At 36.4% G+C, this 21,312-nt stretch overlaps 1 long non-coding RNA gene across 1 annotated transcript in view; it reads left to right on the top strand.

Annotated features, from left to right (window-relative positions):
* Nucleotides 1–18,144, top strand: part of LOC134732716 (uncharacterized) — a 39,415-nt gene extending 21,271 nt beyond the window's left edge. The window contains exons 2-3 of the long non-coding RNA XR_010116152.1: nt 16,384–16,471; nt 17,785–18,144. This is a non-coding gene — a long non-coding RNA (uncharacterized lncRNA). The remainder of the gene's footprint in view (nt 1–16,383; nt 16,472–17,784) is intronic.
* The last annotated feature ends 3,168 nt before the right edge of the window (nt 18,145–21,312 follow it).

Genomic DNA, 21,312 nt, shown 5'->3' with positions numbered 1-21,312 from the left:
TCCCCCAGTCTTTGTGAAGGGGAGGAGCCTAACTTTAATAAGCACCAACTAGTAAACACAGGTGACTGAATCAAAGTGATCAACCTCCTCTCTGACATCATCTAGCATTTTTTCACTATCTTCCCTAGTACTTAAAAAATCTCCTCTCTTCTTTTAGTGGAGTTCAGCTTAATCTTTCTGCTCTATCGCAATAGTCTTTGATAAAGTCGTTCTTGCTGTTTTACGTGCCTGGTGCAATTTTTCTTTTGTTCCCATTATTTTGGGCAGGTTACTACAGGTGGAAAGGTAGAACCGTGAGCAAAGCAGCTGCCTTTTTCAATAGGCAATTTCCAAGGAGTAACTCAGTGCATACTCCTAGCAGGTGAGGAAATGAGTACTTCTGGCTGCAAGTGCAAGATCTGGGCACTGTAGCAGGGATACACTATATGGGCATTTGAAGACTTTTAAAACAAATTCAACTGTTCATAATTTTACAGAACACTGGACATTGAAAGAAAAGGCTCTAGTAATGTCTTCACATAACAGACTTTGTGTTTGAAAAATTCATTAAGAAATATGTCATCTTCCAGAACATTTGTAAATTTTCTCCAAAAGATGGATATTCATCTTTGCAATTTGATTTGCCTCTATATAATCTATAGGTAATATTCCATTATTTAACTCATACTCTTTACCATCTTGTGGCAAAAGCTCTCAGAGCCAACATGAAACTGCCACTGTATCAATCCTTCCTTGACTGCAAATTCCATGGACAATGATTTGGTTGAGATTAAGCTGTATGAGTTTAATGCAAATCTCCATATACTTTTGAGAGTCGGGATCTGCAAAATAAGATTTCAGGTAACCTAGAAAATAATGGTAAATTGGCAAATTAAAGACGTATAAAGAATGGTTTTTTTATGTTGTTATATTGAACATTAAAGCTTTTTTCAACCTTTGGAAGTATTTCTACTGAGAAATAACAAGCACTGGGAGACATCTGCAAATCACAAGTGTGTAGCTGTAAAAATTACCAAAAGATAAGGACATTCATGTAGTACCATACAAGTCAGTAAGCTTGTCCAGAAACATCCAGAAACTCCCTCTTACTCCTTCTCAATTATTTTCCTTATTCTCTTCCCCAAAGAACCACATTCTCTTTCCTAAGTGTAACCACTATTCTGGTTTCTCACACCATAAATTGCTTTTACCCATTTCTCAAGTTTATAGAAATAGAATCATAAAATATGGTATCTATTGCATCTTTTCTCTAAATTGTATTTGCAGTATTTATAGTTTATTTGAAATTCACTTACTTTCATGGGTGTATACTATCCTTACAAATAGTAGTGAATTTGTCCATTCAATTGTTGACGAATTTTTGGGGTGTTTCCCAGTTTTGGTTATTTTTAATAGTATTATGAACCATCTTGTATTTTTTGGCACACATGTGTAAGCATCACTGTTAGGTATATGCTTAGGAATGTAGTTGCTGTGTTGAATGCTATATTATATTGTATGCCGGTATGTAGGTTTATCTTTAGTAAATTCTGACAAGCAGTTTTCAAAAATAGTTATAACAATATTCTCTTGTAGTATATGACAATTCCACGTGGTCCACATTCTTGAAAATACCATTTACAGTATTTTTAATTTTGGCAATTCAGGTACTGTATAGTGGTATGAATCATTTTATTATAGTTTTAATTTGCATTGCATTTATGATTACTGAGGTTGAGAAATTTTTTAATGTTTTATTTGGATATTCTCTTGTAAAGTGACTTATCAAGTATTTTATGCATCCTCATATTATGGTTTACACTTTACAAGTTATTTGTAGAAATCTTCATATATTCTGCAAACAAGAACTATGCCAGTTACTATTGCTGGAAAATCATTTCCCTTGTGTGGCTTGCTTTTTTGCCTCCTTATGGCATATTTTAAAAATTGGAAGTTTCTAATTTTATTATAGCGCACTTTATAAGTCTTTCTTGTTAAAGGTTCTCTACATTTCATTTTATTAAGGGTTAATTGGTGATATATAGAAATATATTGAGTATTTTATTTTGTGGGTTAATATATTTAGCAAGATTATTGTTTATTGTTGGCTGTCAATCATCTCAATTTATTTTATTAATTGCTTTAGTATATTAATCATTGATATTTTAAACTACATGCATGATAACAGATTTCCTGTGTCTTGCTCCTATTTGTTTTCAATTATACCTTTCATCTTTGTGTGTTTGGTTATTTTAATAATCTCTGCATAGTTATCTCTTTTACCAGAAACATTGAGCTTTCTGAAAGTAAAGCAGGAAAAGGCACGAGTAGTCTTAGATCATATTTATCATATCAGAAATTGAGATCATTCGGAGGTGGGCTTCGATTTCTATGAGTGTTAATGTGTTTCTGGTGTTTTATTACTTTGAGACTATCTCTTCTGAGTCTCAACTCAGACCTCAGTTTTCATCAGGGCTCTCTCTGGTAAACTCTAAATTCTTTTTTTTTTTCTTTTTCCAGTACTGTGAGACCCTCAATAGTTCTCAGTTCTCTTTAGAAATCAGCAATAACTCAATTGGAAAAACAGACTGAAATGAGCTTGCTTCTTTCTTAGATCCTGACGCCACAAATCCTCATTGTATATTAATAGTTCCCCAATTTATTCAAATTAATTTTAACATAAATAATGCGAAGCTTAATTTAGTCTTCTTACTTAGTGAAAAAGTTGGTGTGAGCCACATGGTTAGCAATTGTTAAAATGTAACCACTTAAAGGACTGAAGTTCTTATTGGATTCTAAGGAAGTCATTAAATAATACCCCTGTTTTGACCTAAAGATTGAAAGTAACTGAAAGACACAAGAGTCAAGAAGATATGAGATAGGCGATGGGTAGGACTTGTTTCCTGGACAAGATAGGAGACTAGACAGAACCAGCAAGTGGCATGAAAAGCGATGTCTAGTTGCCCTCGCTGCCCATCTTCATAAGACACTCCCGACAGTGCCATGATGGTTTACAAATGCTATGGCAACACCTGGAAGTTACTGTCCCTTTCCAAGACAACATCAACAAGTAGCTGCCCATTTTCTAGAAATTTCTGAATAAACTTCCCTTTAATTTGCATGCAATTAAAAGTGGGTAGAAATACAGCTAGCCAACATCTGGTAAGCTGCTATTCTCAGCTCATTGCCTATAGGCTAGCTGTGTTACTCAAGGAGCAGCTACCGAGCTGTAACTCTGCAGCGTCAATAAAGCTGCTTTTTTCCACCACTGGCTCACACTTGAATTCTTTCCTGACCAACGCTAAGAACCTGCCCTGCAGCAGATGGATACTACACACACATAGCTTAATTACCAAATTAAACTTGGTTTGGAGATTTTGGCTTACATGTGAGGCAACAATCTGCTTCCAAATAAGCATTCTGTCTGTTTGTCATTCAGTGATAGGGTGGTAATGAAATGGAATGAACTCAAGAAATCTCCAGCTCTCAACTGCTTACCACTTTGCAGGGGCAGAACCTGTCCACTTAAGCTTATTTCATGTCTGAAGCCAGAAAAAAAATTAAATTTTTGTTTTTGTTTTGTTTGTTTTGGCTTCTGGATTCTTCCCTCCCGACCCTATCAAAGTGGAACTGAACCAGTTGCGTCTAAGTACTCAGCCCACATCCAACAATCAGATAATCTTTTCCTCCCCCCAAAAAATATCAGGAGCAGATGAAATCATGTCTACTGTCAAACAGAGTATGTTTTACATGTCAAAGACATAATTTTGTCCTAAATGAGGAATGTATCCAACAGACTTGTTATTAAAATGCATTCAGGATGCATAACTAATGATCATCCACTCTGATAAACATCACAATTTGTGGCACATTTTTTTTCAGCTTCAGAAATGAGTGAACTCGTCTGTTCTTTCAGTACATTTTGCAATAAGATTCTTTTTTAAGGTGACTAGAATATTCTGTAACTTCAAATTAGGTATTTGCTTTCTGCTACACAGTTCTTATTTGTTTTTTACTACCCTGCTGGCCTTATCCATACTTGCTTGGACAATTCTTCATTCAAATAATTGTTCCTGTCTTAGAGTTGACCCAGAACTGATTTCTGAGAGAAATTCTGAACCTGCTATCCCACATGCTGATGACCCTCAGAAAAATGTGTGGTAACCATTTTTGGCACAAATTATTGTTCATTAGTTTTTATGAGGATGAAGTCCTTGCCTTTCACCCAGTTGATTGCTAAAGCATATGGTTCTATGTTATATTAATAAAATAGAAGAATACCCAGATCTCATGTACCTGACTGGCAATAACACCTAGAACTTTCCACTGCCATCTCATATTCAAAGTTCAGTCATGAAAAATAACAATCATAAAAAACAGATATTCAAGTCATGTAACTGACTGAAGGCTTGGCATACATTTTTGTAGCAAGTAAAGCCAAGAGTGATGCAATATAATGTAGCCAAAATAGTGTGGACTCTAGTTAAACCACCTAGACTAGAAATATGGTTCAGTCATTTGCACATTAGGTGTAGCAGTGACTTGACTTCTGTGTACATGTTTCATCTTTGTAAAATCACAATACGGTTGTTTTAAGGAATAAAATCATAAGCACATAAAATACTTCAAATTATTTCTAGCACATAGAAAGTTCCATAAGTTCAGCTTCCCTATTTTGATTTCTGTGCTTAAGCTTTTATTATAGACATCTTCAGAACACTTACATCAATTGTGACTTGCATAGATGCAGACATTCTGTTTATTCACTGCTCTGCTTCTTATAGCTCTCCATAAAATAAATGTTTAATAAGTACCTTTTGAATGGATGAATTTTGAATAAACCTCTGATCTTGCCATTTGATATATTTTCTAATGGCCATTTTTGAGGAACCTGATGGGTTATAAAAAGTATGATATTATTGCATTTATTTGGAGCACAATGTCAAGAGTAATGTTTATAAAATTACACAGCACTCACTTTATGAGTCCATAGAAAAAAATCCTAGTAAGTATTAATTATGGGAAGATATTATCCCTTTTGTGGAGACTGAGTTAGCTACAGAAATGCAGAAATGAACATTGTTTATGCATTTAAGGAGGTTCTAGTATTGTGAATATTGAGGCAATCTATGTAAGAATGAAGAGTGTATCCTGAATCTGGATAATATAAAGAAAACTCTAAATTTAAATTGTTAGTATTGCTTGTTTGGAGTGCTATAAAGAGACAAAAGGAAACATTAAACGTACACACACACACCCCTACACACATGCACACACACAAACTCATGCACATATGCGCGCACACACACACACCTCTAATGCATGTGATTCTAATTACATTCTAATTTGCTGCTCAGAAAAAGTGAGAAGTTTTATAATTGCCTTTTGCAGTAATACTGGATTATATTTGCTTTGAAATCCCGCATTTGCCAAATTTAAATCTGTGATTAATGCTAATGCCAATTTCACATTGTCGGCAGACAGTGCACCTGCACACACATTTCCAATGACAAGCACCATATATTACCTTCAAATCAGCAAGGATTGTTTCCATACCTGGAACTGATTTAACATATATTAACTTCCAGTGTTAGTATGTGCTGCAAGCTTATTCCAAACCTCTTGAAAGGCCACATTTTAAAAACAATAGAGGAAAAAAAGTGCTTAAAAATAAAAGTTCGAAGTCTACAGCTGACGGCTTAAGTAAGATAGATTGGGTTCTGTGATCATGAGGAGTGTGAATGGGTTCCTTTTTTGTTTTATTTTCGGTGCAAGAGAAGGCAGAAAAGAAAGACACATTTAGAAAATTATTTAAGATGTAGTTCCTGTTCTTCTGTAATACTGATAAAGAGTGAAAATATATGTTAGTTAAAATATTTTTATAGTAATCACACTTTTCTTCTTTTTTTTTTTTTTGAGACAAGGTCTCATTCTGTTACCCAGCCTGGAGTACAGTGGTGCAATCATGGTTCACTGTGGCCTCAACCTCCTGGGCTCAAGTGATTCTCCCACCTCAGCCTCCAGAGTAGCTGAGGCCAAAGCTACATGCCACTGCACCAGGCTAATTTTAAATTTTTTTTGTAGAGAGAAGACCTCTCTGTATTGCTCAGGCTGGTCTTGACCTCCCGTGTTCAAGTGATCTACCTGCCTCAGCCTTCTAAAGTATTGGAACTGGGATTACAGTCATGAGGTCCTTCCTTCCTTCCTTCCTTCCCTTTCTTCCCCTCCCTTTTTTCCTCCTTCTTTCCTTTTTTTCTTTCTTTTCTTTCCTTTCTTTTCTTTTTCTTTCTTTTCTTTCTTTTTGTTTCTTTCTTTTCTCTCTTCTCTTCTCTTCTCTTCTCTTCTCTTCTCTTCTCTTCTCTTCTCTTCTCCTTTCTCTTCTCTGTCGCCCAGGGTGCAGTGTCATGATCTGCAACCTCCACCTTGCCACCAGGTTCAAGTAGTTGTCCTGCCTCAGCATCCCGAGTATCTGGTATTACAGGAATGAGCCACTACTCCTGGCTAGGTTTGTATTTTTAGTAGAGATGAGGTTTCACCATGCTGGACAGTCTGGTCTTGAAGTCCTGACCTCAAGCGATCCCCCCTCCTCAGCCTCCCAAAGTGTTGGGATTACAGGTGTGAACCACCACAACTGGCCCCCACTCACACTTTTCTAAAACTGTGTTTTACAAACCTTTCCTTGTTTTGTACTCACTACAGCATTCAAGTCTTTCCCTTTGATACAGGCAAGGAATCAGAGAGCCTATCTAGCTGAGAAGTATCAAATGGATAAATTGGAACCTGGTCTTTCGTCTCCATGAGGTCCCTCATTCCACAGAGCTGGCTCTTAAGAATATATGGATTATAAATATTCGCTAAAAATTAAGAACTGCAGTTTGTCTCAGTACATGAGTTCTCATGAGGAAAGCTGTTAGAATAATGTCTGGCTAACTGTTAGCACTTCTTGGTCATTTGTTGAACTGTTATTGTTGGTCATAGTTTTGATGTTGTCGTTATCAGGGTTCTAAGATAACTGGGCTGGCCCAAAGTCAGTAGTTCTTCTGACCCCAAACATAGTTAAACCAAGCAAAAAGAAATAAATGAAGACCACCATAGCAGAGTTTGAGAATATCTTGTCACCTAACATTCATACAAATTTACTGTTAATGATAAGCCCAATATGTTCAAATCTTGACCAAGTTGGCTATCTGATAAAAGTTGATTATGTGAATTGAGTTTGTCGCTGAGCATGGTTCTCAAACAGCAAAATAATAAAGATCATTCCAACCAGTTATTTAATTAAACAGTTTATGAATTTCTGTTTTGTTTACAAGGCACATCTGCATGCAGTAACCTGCTTAAACTTAGGAAGGAGAATTTAGGATCCCATGCTTCAGTGCAGAGGTCAATGAATTACAGCCCATGGGCCAAGTTTGGCCTTCTATGATTCGAATAAGGCCATGCTTACTTCATTTGTCTACATGCTATCTATGGCTAATATTGCACTACAACAGCAAAATAGAGTAATATCAATGGAGACCATTTGGCTATATATATATATATGTATGTGCGTGTGTGTGTATATATATATATATGTACTATTTGGCCCTTTTCAGAAAAAAAAATTGTTGACTTGAATTTAGATAGACATTTATGATTTATATACAGTCATATCACAAAAATAGGTAAACACGTACACACAAACAATTATATGTAAGTACCTCAATCACCTGCTATCCAGCTTTCAGGGCCAGCCTGGTGGGAGCAGTAACTCTAACTGTCAAACATTCACTCTTTGGATTAACGCTGCAAGGCCCAAGGAGAGGATCTCTATATTTGCATACTCAAAAACAAGCAGATGGCCCAAGATATGTAAAAAATAAACAAAAAACACACTGCATCAAAAAGCCAAAGTTGCATGCGTTATGCCTCTTCTGCTATACAGCTTCAGAAGTGTAAAGGTAAAAGAAAATTAATCAATGAATTATATTAGGGTTCTGCAGAGAAACAGCACAAATAGGATATATATATGCACATATATATATATGCACACATATGAATATGTGTGTGTGTATATATATATATATATATTTTTTTTTTTTTTACAGAAAGAGATACTATAAGGACTTACCTCACATGACTGTGGAGCCTAAGAAGCTGTATGATCTGCTTGCTGTCTGCAAGCTGGAGACTCAGGGAAGGTTGTCGTGTAAATGCCAGTCCAAGCCCTAAGAACCAGGCATGCTGGTAGTAAGTTCCAGTTCAAGGGCAGGAGAAGATAGGCATCAAGGCTCAAATAGTCAAACCAAGTGAAAATTCAACCCTCCTCTACCTTTTTGCTCTGTGCAGGCCCTAGATGAATTGGATGAGGCCCACTCAAATTAAGGAGGGCCATCTGCTTTACTTTGTTCAGTGATTCAAATGCCAATTTCTTCTGAAAACACCTGTATAGACATAACCAGAAATAATATTTAAGCAGATATCTAGGCATTTCCTGGCATAATCAAGGGTCCAGGGATTTACACATAAAATTAATAATCACACAGATCAAATCTTCAACATGAACACAATATATTCTTACATAACCGAAGTATTATTTTTTTCAGTTGAGCTAGTGCCCATCTTCTCTTTGCGTAATGTTCCAATTCCTGCTTTGGACATACTGACTAATTAGCATGCTACTTGCATATGGTAGTCATACATAGCAACTAATGAACATTCTGTAATTTACAATAATTCATATGACTCCTACATTTATATACTTGTTGGTCTAGACATAGCATGCATGAAGTGTGATATTGATTCCTTAATTTGGCAAGTAGATACACATTGAATGTGAAAATTAGGAAGTTATATTTTATAAGAATATTTAATAATGCATTTTAAGATCTAAAATAATTTTGATATGAAATTAATATTATTAAACTTGCATTTTAGCTTTTATGATGGTTGTCAGTTTTGAATATTTGTAAAGAAAAATATGTTTGAGAATAGATATAAAATAATTCCAGTGTTTATATTTTACATATGTTGAAATTTACATTTTGGATAAAATATTAACATTTACTAATCTCTGAGTACATTTACATTTTATTTTTGGTCAGCTGGACAATTATAAATATAAATATATATATAAAAATATTGACTATAAAATATGGCAATGCTGATGAAATGAAGGTAAATCATGAAGTAAACATATAGTAATGTATTAACTATGCATGTCTCTAATCATCCAATCATCATTCTTTCATAAGTACAACACCTAGACATGCAAAATAATAACAAATTTGGTCTTTTTTGATATTTTTGGACTGACTTTGACTTTCAGTCACCTAAAAGCTATACACGTTTTTGGCTTGAAGGTATATTTATCAATATAGAAGTTATAGATTAATTTATTGTCTATGTATTTATTAGTTTATGATGTTCAACTCTTTAAATGTGTGATAAATCGGTTTCCTTTTTTATTTCTCACTCAGTCACCATGAAAGTTAGGTGAAGCCCTGTTCACATGAATGGACTGAGACTCACATTGAAATGTCAGCAGCCCCGTCTACTTCTGGCTGTTTAGGCTTAGACTTGATATCCTTATCTGTAAAGTAGGACATCATCAGTCCCCTCATTGTATTTCTGGGATGATTACATAAGCCAACATCTGTAAGAGTGTCTAGCACTTAGCTCATGCTAGTTTCTTCTCATAAGCATATTATGTCACTTGAACCTCAAAATAATGAGGTTGTTTTCATTAAGTGCTCTGTTACTCTTTAATAAATGATAAAAATGAGATTCTGGGAAGATGGTACCTACTAGAGATCACAGTCAGTGAATGGTGGATATGGGTCCATCATGCATGACTTAATGGGATAACAGGAAAAGAAAGTGTGGCCCTTGGGATGAGAAATCCAAGTTTGAGTCTCATCTTTACCATTTAATGGTTGTGTGACCTTGAACAAGGAATTTAAACTTCTTTATTGTCAATTTTCCCAAATGTCAATTGAGGTTTAGAGTAGCCATCTATAAAATGTGAGGATTAAATAAAGTAGCATAAAATGCTACCAGATGTATGTGATTTATATGGTTTCAACCTTATGCCTCTCAATACTGTGCTCTTATTACATTCAAAATGTGCCTTTTTCAGTAGGAATATTTCTTCCAAATAAATTTTCACCTACAACCCCAATGTTATTAATACGTAACATATAAAGAACAGCCTTGGATGAATTAGAACAGAGCCCCTGTGTATTGGAATGCCACTTCTTTTCCTTACTCTCCAGGACTATGGTGGCTCCTGAAGGTATTTTCTTTGAACCTGAAGGCTCCAGAAAACAGGGTTTGAAATATATGCCCTAAAACCACTTTCCTTGTTACATCATTGCATACATCTACGCATGAAATAATCTGCAGCGATAGCTATTTTCCTGAAGCAGTTCTGACAGCTCAACTGAAGAATTTTCCATCCGCCTCTGCTGGCTAATGTGGCCATTTCTGCACATCATGAACATGTCTCCCCACAATGCCTCCCACTTCTTCCGTTCCCCATCTTGTTCCAAGACTGGGCCAGCACAGAATCAAGCATCCACATGACCTTGGCTTACCTTGACTCAATCTAGCATCCATGTAAAAGCATTCTGAGACTCCACATACCAGACGGGTGGCTGGCTGTGTGCCACCAGTTTAATTGCCAGCTTAAGTGACTTGAGTTTCCTAATTCTAGAGTAGCGTTTTACACACCTGCAGTTTTTTCTTTTTCTTTCTTTTTTTTTTTTTTTTTTAGCTTTTCATGCAAGTCTAGATTTTGCCAACTCTGGCATTTTTCAGTAACAGCGCATTTCTCTCCGACAGTCCCATTGAAAGCAAGTGGGGCTTAGCACCTTTCAACTCTGATATTGCCTTTGGCTGTCACACATGTCTATCACTTCAGCTTCTATTTTCAGGGTTCAGGAATGTATAAGGTTTGGAAGACTGAACTGCGCCAGTAATCAACATAAATCATATTGTGTCACTCTACTGCTTACTGTTCTCCAATGGTTTCTCATTGTACTCAAAACTCTTTGTTTTTCCTTCAAAATATGCAAGTGCTGATTTCTCCCTATTCCTACAACAACATATAATACTATGATTCTCTCTCTCTCATTCTGCTCTATCCACAATGACCTACTTTCTGGTTTGCTGCCACCCAGAGTTTATTTCTGTAGCAAAGTCTTTGAGATAACTCTGCTCAGTCTAGAATGTCTCTTCCTAACTTTATGTACTGCTCCTTCATGTCATTCAGATTTCTGTTTGCATATCACCTCCTCACAAAGATGTTTGCCGACTACCTACACTAAATTAGCTACTGAGAAACTTTCTGTCACATAATGCTATGATAATTCTGTACAAACGCCTACCTGTACTTCTTTAATTTTTAAAATGATTGCATTTTGAGGTTTGTTTGTTTGCTTCTCCTTCTTGAATGCAAATTCCATGACTGTGGGGGAACTTCTATGTTTCATTCACTGCTGTATATTCAGCAAATGAAACAGCCTGTCACACAGTAGGGGTGCAGTAAATATTTGTTTAGTTAACTGCCTGGCCTACCAACAGTGTCTCTATTCCCATAAAGCCAAGTCTCTTACCTTAGTATTATATTGGATGTGATGTGGATTTACCCAGTTTCATTTGTTATCATTTCCATCTAGTCACACAAAATAAACTGAACCAACTCTTTGTGGTTAGGTAGAGTTATAGGACATTTTTGGATAACACAATGTGAGTGGGAGTGATCTGCACCAATTTGGGATTAGGCAGGGAAAAACCCCTCGCCATTCTATTTTCTCCTTTCCTCACTTTGGGGAGTGGCTGACCAGAGGCTGTGTGCCAGGACAGGATCACAAAATGGAAGTAGCATGCCTATGTGAGTCATCACTCTAGACATAGCTGCCATAGAGGGTTGCTCAATCCACACTGGACTTATAATGGGTGGAAAACAAACTTGTATGTGTTGTGTTGGTTACCACAGCATAAGCATAACCTATTTGGAGTAATGAATCCATACAGAGTGAAAAGAGCATGGGCTCAAGAAATACCCAGAATCAAAGCCAGCTTAAATTGTTTGATCTAGCTAAGCTGCTGCTGATATGGTTTGGCTCTATGTTCCCACGCAAATCTCATCTGGAATTATAATCCCCACATGTTGAGGGAGGGACCTGGTGGGAAGCGATTGGATCATGGTGGTGGTTTCCTCCACAATGTTCTAATGATAGTGAGGGTGTTCTCATGAGATCTGTTGGTTTAAAAGTGGCAATTTCCCTTGTATTCTCTCTCTCTCTCTCCTACTGCCATGTAAGACATGCCTTGCCTCCCCTTCGCCTTCCACCATGGTTGTAAATTTCCTGTTGACTCTCCAGCCAGGTGGAACTGTGAGTTAATTAAACCTTCTTCATAAATTACCCAGTCTCAGGTAGTATCCTTATAGCAGTGTGAGACTGGACTAATACAGCTATGAAATAAAGTGTTTAACGTACATGCACACTTTTAGGTGGTTAGTCATGTAAGTCCTTGGGTCAAGTAAGTGTTCATCAAATTTTAGTTCAAGATTAACATTTCTAGAAACAGAAATTTACCTATTCATTAAATATACAATGCAACTTTGAATCTTCTTGCATTCCAGCCTTAATATGATAATGAACACCAGCCCCTTTGTTCCTAGAAAGGGGTCCTGATCCAGACTCCAAGAGAGGGTTCTTGGATCTCTCACAAGAAAGAATTCAGGGCAAGTCCTCAGTACAAAGCAAAAGCAAGTTAATTAAGAAAGTAAAGTGGTGAAAGGATGACTACTCCATAGACAGAATAGCATGTTCCTAAAGGTAAGAGGAGGAACGTGTCTGCCCTAAGTACAATCCTTGTGTGTGTGTGTGTGTGTGTGTGTATATATATGTGTGTGTATATATATATATGTGTATATATGATAAAATATGTATATATGATAAAAATAGATCTTGAGGAGATGTGCTCTGCTACAAAGGTTTGTGATACAAGATTATTTTTCTTAATTACTATATTTTGCAAGAACTGATATTATTATCTTTAAAGCAAAATTAGGAATGCCTTTGTTCTCCAGATATCAAGATACCTGGACACTCCCAAGTCTGGGTCTGTTTTAGTCAAATTATTAATCTGTTCCCTTAACCATAAATATCTAGAGGCTAGGAATGCCTAATTTCCTAGGAATGCAGCCCAGAAAGTCTCAGCCTCATTTTCCTAGCCCTCACTCAAAATGGAGTCACTCTGATTCAAACGCCTCTGACACCTTCATTACTTATCACTTATTCAATGTTAATATTGGTCATACTTTAAGATGCCAGACATTGTTCTAAAAGCACCAAGGTGAACAAAACACCTTTTCCCTCTAAAACATCTTACTTCAATAGTTAGGATGGACATGCAAGTAAATATATTTGATGAGTTGAGACAAAAATAATAAAGGCTATGACAAAGACTCCATCTAAATGGAAGAGGTAAAGTTTGAGCTGGATCTGAGGTTTTTTTGCATTATATTTTTCATGAGTATTCTCATTCATTTCATCATTGATTCAAATCCTTTTTAAAATTTCTTTGGGTCCCTGATTCAGCAATTATCCTCTCCCCTTTCTTGGTATTACTTTTTTCCATAACTCATTCTATTTGCCCTAAAATATTTTATTAAAATTACAAAGTAAAACAAGTCAAATCAAATCAAAACAAATGAGTAAACAAGCATCCTTCTTCTTCTTTTTTTTTTTTTGACAGAATTTTGCTCTGTCACCAGGCTGCTGCAGTGCAGTGGTGTGAGCTCGGCTTGCTGCAACCTCTGCCTCCCGGGTTCAAGCGAGTCTCCTGACTCAGCCTTCCAAGTAGCTGGGATTACAAGCATGCATCACCGCGCCCAGCTAATTTTTGTATTTTTAGTAGAGACGGGATTTCACCATGTTGGCCAGGAAGGTCTCGATCTCTTGACCTTGTGATCCATCCACCTTAGCCTCTCAAAGTGCTGGGATTACAGGCATGAAACACTGTGCCTGACCACAAGCATCCTTCTATACATATTGCTTGCCAGTAAGCAAAGTTTCTTACTTTCTTGATGTCTACCCCATATCTCCATTAAATCACCTTGCTTTCACTCAGAAATTCATTCCTTCATTCTTCAAGTATTAAGCATCTGCTGTTTGCCAGTCACTATAGTTGGCATTGGAGATACAAACATGATTGTTGTTTATAATATAAAGACAAGACATTTAGATAATAGCAAAAAAAAAAAAAAAACCCATGCAACTTTACACTGTGACATGTCTGTATGTCTTTCCATCTGGTATGCATAGTTCTATAAAACTATAGAAGCAGTCATCTAACTTCAGCTAGAATGTCAAAAAATGATTTCTCAATGAGGTAATATTTGAAAGGAGTCACAAATTTAATGAAGAAAGGTTTCTTAGACATGAGAAAGAGAAGACATTTCAAGAGCAAACGAACTTGGAAGACAGCAGTGTGTTCAGAAATGGACTTAGATTGTAATCGTGAAAAATGAAGTCTTGAGAAATGTTTAGAAAACTACAGGAATTTAAGGAAGTCAGAGAGCAGGAGCTATGCAGAATGGCATCTAGCTTGCTTCTCTGATGGAGCCCATGAAAAGATGACCCAATGTTCTGAGATCAAAAACACTACAGAATGAATACAATTTGGGGAGAATATACTAAATTCAGTTATTCACATGTTGGCTTTGAAGTGCCTCTCAGTTATCCAAATGCACAATCCACGTAAGAGCTTGGATTTATAAAGCTAAGATGGAAAGACTTAATATAGGGTGTACGTTTGGAAATATCACAACAAAAATATACAAACTATAACACTCAGGGTACAATTGTTTTCCAGAAAAGATTATAGCATAAGAAATGGGTTTAATATTAGCTCCAAGAAAGTCCCTCATCTCATTAGAAATGAAGAATGAACCAGTAAAGACCAAGGAAGAGTTGGTAAGAATAGAAAGAAAACCATGTGGTTTTAAAGCTAGAGAAAGTCAGAGTTTATGAAGAAATGCCTGCCACATGCTTAAAATTGCTGACAGCCCAAGTTAAATGGGTAGCAGTGAGGCCTCTTTGATGAAGAGCATGAGAATTATTACAGGCCTCAGCAAATGGAGGTTCAGCAGAGTAGGTGGAAGCCAAGTCTGACTGAAAGAAGGGTAAAGGGAGAACTTTGGAGACAGACCTTATCAACTGTAGACGACTTTCTAAGAGGCTTGGAGGCAGGGAGGAAATCTACACAAAATGGACACATGGCATAAATGGTCCAAGATACTCACACCTGATTTATTTTTTCTCTCTATCTTGCCTTGCACACATTTGCCTTTACAAGGAAAGGAACATATACTAATTGGAATTTATCTCCAGAACTCCTGTTACCACTCACCTTATCAGCTTCCTGGAAGTGAATATAAATGAACCACAGAAGTCAGAAGACTTCCACTCTAGTATAGAAGCTCCACTCTGTTCTTGGGGGTTTCATTTTGTTGCTAATCCATTTCAGAAAATTTTTTCTCATCAAGGCCATTGTGAAATGAAAGAACTTGAGTTTTCTGGGGAAATCAGAGATTGTGACCAACACATCTCATGTTTCTCAAAGTATAAATTTCAGAATTCAATAAATTGATAAGTAACGTTTTATTCAATTCCTTAAAAAATATGATGTACTATATTTTTTGCACATAGTCCATAAACAGATGTCAAGGATTTTGATATACCCTCAAGAAAGCTTCTCAATAAAAACTAGAAAAAAAACTAAACAAAAACATTTTGCAAAATATTAGTGTCCATTCAGTAGTTTTAGACAAACACTTAATACCCCTGATTTATAGTTCTGATTCTGTCTCTTTTTACTGAGCAATTTTGGACAATCACTCTGTCCTGGGACCTCATTTTCTTAATTTGTAAAGAAAGGAAAATTTGCCTAAATTATTTTTCCAAGTGTAAAATTTTGCAATTTATACTTGTATATTTTATAGTTAGATTTTTGAAAAGATACAAAGGCTTTATTCTGTGCATTCAATTAATAAAACAGAGTTCTCAGACTGATGAGGCCTATGAGGTTGTGTTAATTCATTTCTCAAGGAAACTATGATAGGGCGAAACAATTAGCTATTTGTGGCATTAATGCAGTAGAAGTGCTGTGCTCCGATTATAAAATGGAAGGAAGCCATGAGTATCCAGAAAAGAGGGAAAAACAATTTCTCCCAAAGACAGCTATTCTGGGAATCTGATAAGTTTCACCCGTGGCATCATCCTGAGCCGCCAATCATGAGAAGATTTCAAAGAAGATAGGTTACCTATACCCACCTGACTGTAGTCTCTAAGGAAGTTAGGAGCTGACAGGAGGAGGAAGTAATATTGAATGTAATCTGTCTTGGCTTTGCAGGAGGCTGAAATGATCATTTCGTAGGAGTGAAGGTTACATAAGAGTAACTAGACTAGGAGAGAGATGGTCTTCTTACTTGCTAGGGAAGGTGGGTGATACTAATCAAAAATAATATGTATTAATGAAACAAATAATTCTAGTATCTTCTCCTATCTTTAACTTAAAATAAGTTCCCCTACTTCATTGTTCTTGTTTGAATTATTATGTCAACACAATAAAACACAGCATGACCTCAGCCATAGAGAAAAGATAATTAGTCTATTTTAGAGATTTAGTGCAAGACAGTGTGGGTTCAAAGGTAAATAAGAGGGAGACTTGAGCAATTTACTAACTGTCCTAGCATTAGTCTCATCATATGCAAAAGGGACCAAGCTGGTGACTACTTCTAAGCTTACTAAAATAATTAATAAGACTTTTACAAATGAATGAATGAATGTAAACAAATCAAACTATAAATAACATATAGGAAATACAATACTTGCTGTTATTATTGTCTATGTACTTAGCATATCTACCAAAGTCTGCACTTGTAAACTGTACATTTCTAAAAGCCTATATAATTTATAAATAATGAAGTTGTATTAACATTCATAAAACACACACAGCAACCAAGACTAAGAGGTAATATTGGCTGTAAAAACAGAAATGTCATAGAAGAAGCCACTGAAACAAATGTTCCCATTTGTCTTTAGCACTGTCTGGGAGAGAGAGATTATATTTTATAAAAATAAATTGTCTCTCCATGTCTGCAAATCTGACCATGTGGTAGAAATGTGCACCGTAAACCATCATATCTCAGTAGCATCCACAGTTCTGATTGGACTGGCACTGCTTTGGCTCCATGCTCATTTTAAAATAACTTTCTGATTATGATTTTATTTCTGGAATAGATTTGCCATGCAGAACAAATGCACTGACCAACAAACTTGGTTATGTAATCCACCTGATACATTACATTTCTCAATATAAATACTAATTTAGCAATTTGGTATTCTGGTTTATATGCAACCTTCTTGTGTAAGGAATTAGCATGGCTTATTCCTCGGAAGCACATTCATTTTTGGATGTATTACTAACTTTCTTAGTTTATAGAACTATTCCCTGGAAATGGATGACATTTCCAAATTACCAGCGTCATTGGCAGATATCTCTGGTGACTAGCCAGGCTTCTCCAGGAAAAGGCCTTCTGTAAATGTCCTTTCAAATTGTAAGAAAAGTTCTCCAGCCATAACACGAATTGGATAAAAGCTACTCTAGGTCTTCAGCAGCCTCAATACAGCTTACTTTCAGGATTATGAGTACTGCCATTTTTGACCAATGTTATAATTTGATACAATTTATTTCTTCACACACTCTTTTCTTGTCCACTATTCTCAAGTTTTTACCCCGTTCTGTCTTTAGAGTTGACTTGCCACGTGAAAAATGCAACTACAGAACCATAGATGGCTTGAGCTAGAATGGACCAGAAGGATGAGGGCAGATCTCAGCTCCCCTATTTGTCAAGGGGCAAAATCATTGTCAGAAAAGAGGATTCCTACAGTTCTGGTTTGCTCTCACCTATTCTCTAGTGTTATTTTAAACCACATTTTACTCTACTTAAAATTCTCTAGCCTAAAAAGCATCAGGACAATGAGTAATTTCCAAATGAGATGAAATGATGTCAAGTGTCCTTGAAACTGGTCATTGGGCCTCAGAGGAACATATCTACCTGTTTGAGTAGCTAACATTTGTTTATGTGTGCATGTTGAGGTTGTGTGTATGTCGGGGTTGTATGTGTGAGTTTTAGAGGGTATGATTAACTATTTCTCTTCAACCGGCATAAATAGTATATGTGTATATGTTTGACAACTATTATAATACTATGCTTTTCTATATCTTTATTTTCTTATTCATAAAACGGAGATAATAGCAATAATGCCTGCTTAAGTTTCTTAGGAGAATTAAATAAAAAAAATGCCTAAGGCATTTAGTGTAGTGTCTGACACATTTGATCACTCTCTGAATACCAGTGTAGCAGTTTTTGTTATAACATTTATGTATCACTTGTAATATATTTTTATTATGGCATCAATTCGATACTTACGATAATTTCTTGTCATTCCTTACTCTCTTTCCATAATTTACCATAATTCACAGCATTTATTCCCTTCTAGTAGCATAAACATTAATTCATTTTTAATTTTTATTTTCTGTACCAACCCACTAAATTATAGGTTCCACCAAGGTGAAGCCCTTCATCTCCTTTGTTCACCACTGTATCTTCAGTGCCTAGATCAGTGCCTGACCCATAATAGTTGGACAGTAAATATTATTAGGGTGAATGACAGAAAGGCACTTCTGTGAGGTGGGTGGAGCAGGGGTTATTCTCCCTGTATTGCAGCAGAGGAAGGTAAATTGCAAAGTGGCTTTAAAATTTATGCAAAACTGCACAGCTAGAAATTCCCAAAACCACTGGTAGAATTCTGGTAATTCAATTGAGCAAAGATTCTGAAGAAGGAAAACATCTTGGATCATCAGAAGCAATTTAGTAGGAGAAAATTCACTTGAAAGACTGAGATGAGGACAGGCTACTGAAACGTTTAAATTTCAGGCTGGAAGGCTGGAAATGCACTAACAAGGCAATGGGAGTCATTAAACGTTGAAGATGCTATAAATGGCATAGAGAGGTTGGGTTTTATAACTTCCACACTGAGATTATTTTATTATACACCAGTATATTTATAATTTAACACACTTTGGCAGAAGAAGTGTGCTTATACAAATATACACAGAAGGGCTTATAAAAATATACACTCCATGATGCACATCATATCCTAACTCCACTCCTCCTCTGCTACAACACACAAAAATGGATGTGCCTAACATGTGACCTTGGGCAAATACAACAAGTCCTAGACCCTTCTGGTAGCTGGCTGTGAGATGCTTAGGCAGTTGATATTTCTGGACAATGATAGGACTCTTACTTGAAAATATCAAATGCCTCAGCAAGTAATAGAATACACTTCAGAGACTGTCTGCTCCTCCTTCTGCAGGATTGTCTTATCACTATACCTGCACCGTGCAAAATGTGCACGTATCCATTATACCCATCAGTGTGAACGACTGACAGTTCCTGAAACGCTGAGCTCTCTAACATGCTGGTTTCTTCCTGCTACTGAAAGAGTCTGGAAAACACAAAGCATTTAGCTCAGTGGATGTATCACAGCAAATGCTGGGAAAAAAATATGTGTATGTGTGTGTGTGTATATATATAATTTGTATTATATTGCAGGTATGTTATATACTACAGTAAAACATTACATAAATATTCATTTTGGCAAACATGACTTCTTTTTTTTTTTTTTTTTTCGAGACAGAGTCTCGCTCTGTCACCCAGGCTGGAGTGCAGTGGCGCGATCTTGGCTCACTGCAAGCTCCGCCTCCCGGATTCACGCCATTCTCCTGCCTCAGCCTCTCCGAGTAGCTGGGACTACAGGCGCCCGCCACCACGCCCGGCTAATTTTTTGTATTTTTGGTAGAGACGGGGTTTCACCATGGTCTCGATCTCCTGACCTCGTGATCCGCCCGCCTCGGCCTCCCAAAGTGCTGGGATTACAAGCGTGAGCCACCGCACCCGGCCAAACATGACTTCTATTATTTTTATGCCCAGCAATTATCTCCGGCAAATATCTGTATATGTTTCTAAAATTGAATTTTTCAAGAAATTCTTTTGCTGGCCAATGCCTTTGCCTTCATCTCGGAGTCTTGACTTTGCACAAATCTCCATTACACTACCCTAGAGAGTTTTACTATTCATTTTTTAATCTGTGTAAGTCTCTCATAATATGTTTTTTTCCTCTGGGGCCTGGGTTATATCTTCTTCATTTTTGTATGCCCAGTTCTTACCAAAACCTGGTATGTGGTTGGTGCTCAGTTATACTTTTACACTCAAGAAATATGTACATTCCCACAATAGATACATCAATGCCAAAACGACCTCTGTCTTGGAAAATCTTAGTGAATTTTTTTGTCAGGCTTTTAAACCATGGAGTTGCTTTTTTTTTTTTTTTTTAAGGTTTTGTAGTGAATTCCATTATAATTCATTTGAGGGGTCTATTATATTGTCTTTGAAATTATTGTTTTCTTTTTGAAAAAAAAGTAGAGGTATTTCTGATACCTTAAACATTTTTTACTGGAGTGGCTATGGGAAGCCTTCACCCTTCCGCCTTATGGACAATAGATAACCTTTTGCGTATTCAGAGCTTTGCCGGTTGCATTTAGCACAGTGAGAGGATGCATGCTCTACATGAACATCAAAGTGGCACTCGATCTTCCTTGGAATTTGTGTGATTGCCTCTTTTGTGTTCCTTAAAACCTCAAACCTTCTGAAATTGCCTTCTCAGTGTGCACCAGTAACTTGTATATGACTTGTATCAACTACATTCCACCTCAGGAGCCGACCATACCTTTGAGGTAACTCACTTTAATTGCCAGAATCCCAACCCAGACCTTGTGCGAAAAAATTTCATTCACCATTCCCATGGCAAATTTTTAAAATATTTTTGTAGAAATGGAATTCCACTATATTGCCAGGCTGGTCTTGAACCACTGGGCTCAAGTGATCCTCTTGCCTCGGCCTTTCAAAATACTGGGATTATAGGCATGAGCTACCACGCCTGGCTTGTTTCCCTAATTTGATTGAATTGATTTATGTTGGAGGTGAGGTATGTTGAACATCAGCTAATTTTGAGACCAGGTGCTGGATGTATGTATGCAAATAAGCATATATAGTATTATTTAATTGTCATAATGAGACTTTTAAAGTAATACTGTTATCTTCATTATTAGTTGTTAGAATGAAGTATACTGCTTCATGTAAAACACATTTACATCTATTACAGAGCTATAAATGTTCTATTTCACAGAATATCATAAAAATAATAAAACATA

The sequence above is a fragment of the Symphalangus syndactylus genome, chromosome 16 (assembly GCF_028878055.3).
Source record: "Symphalangus syndactylus isolate Jambi chromosome 16, NHGRI_mSymSyn1-v2.1_pri, whole genome shotgun sequence".
Taxonomy (NCBI): domain Eukaryota; kingdom Metazoa; phylum Chordata; class Mammalia; order Primates; family Hylobatidae; genus Symphalangus; species Symphalangus syndactylus.
Note: the sequence above shows the minus strand (reverse complement) of the source record. Positions and strands in the feature narration are given on the sequence as shown.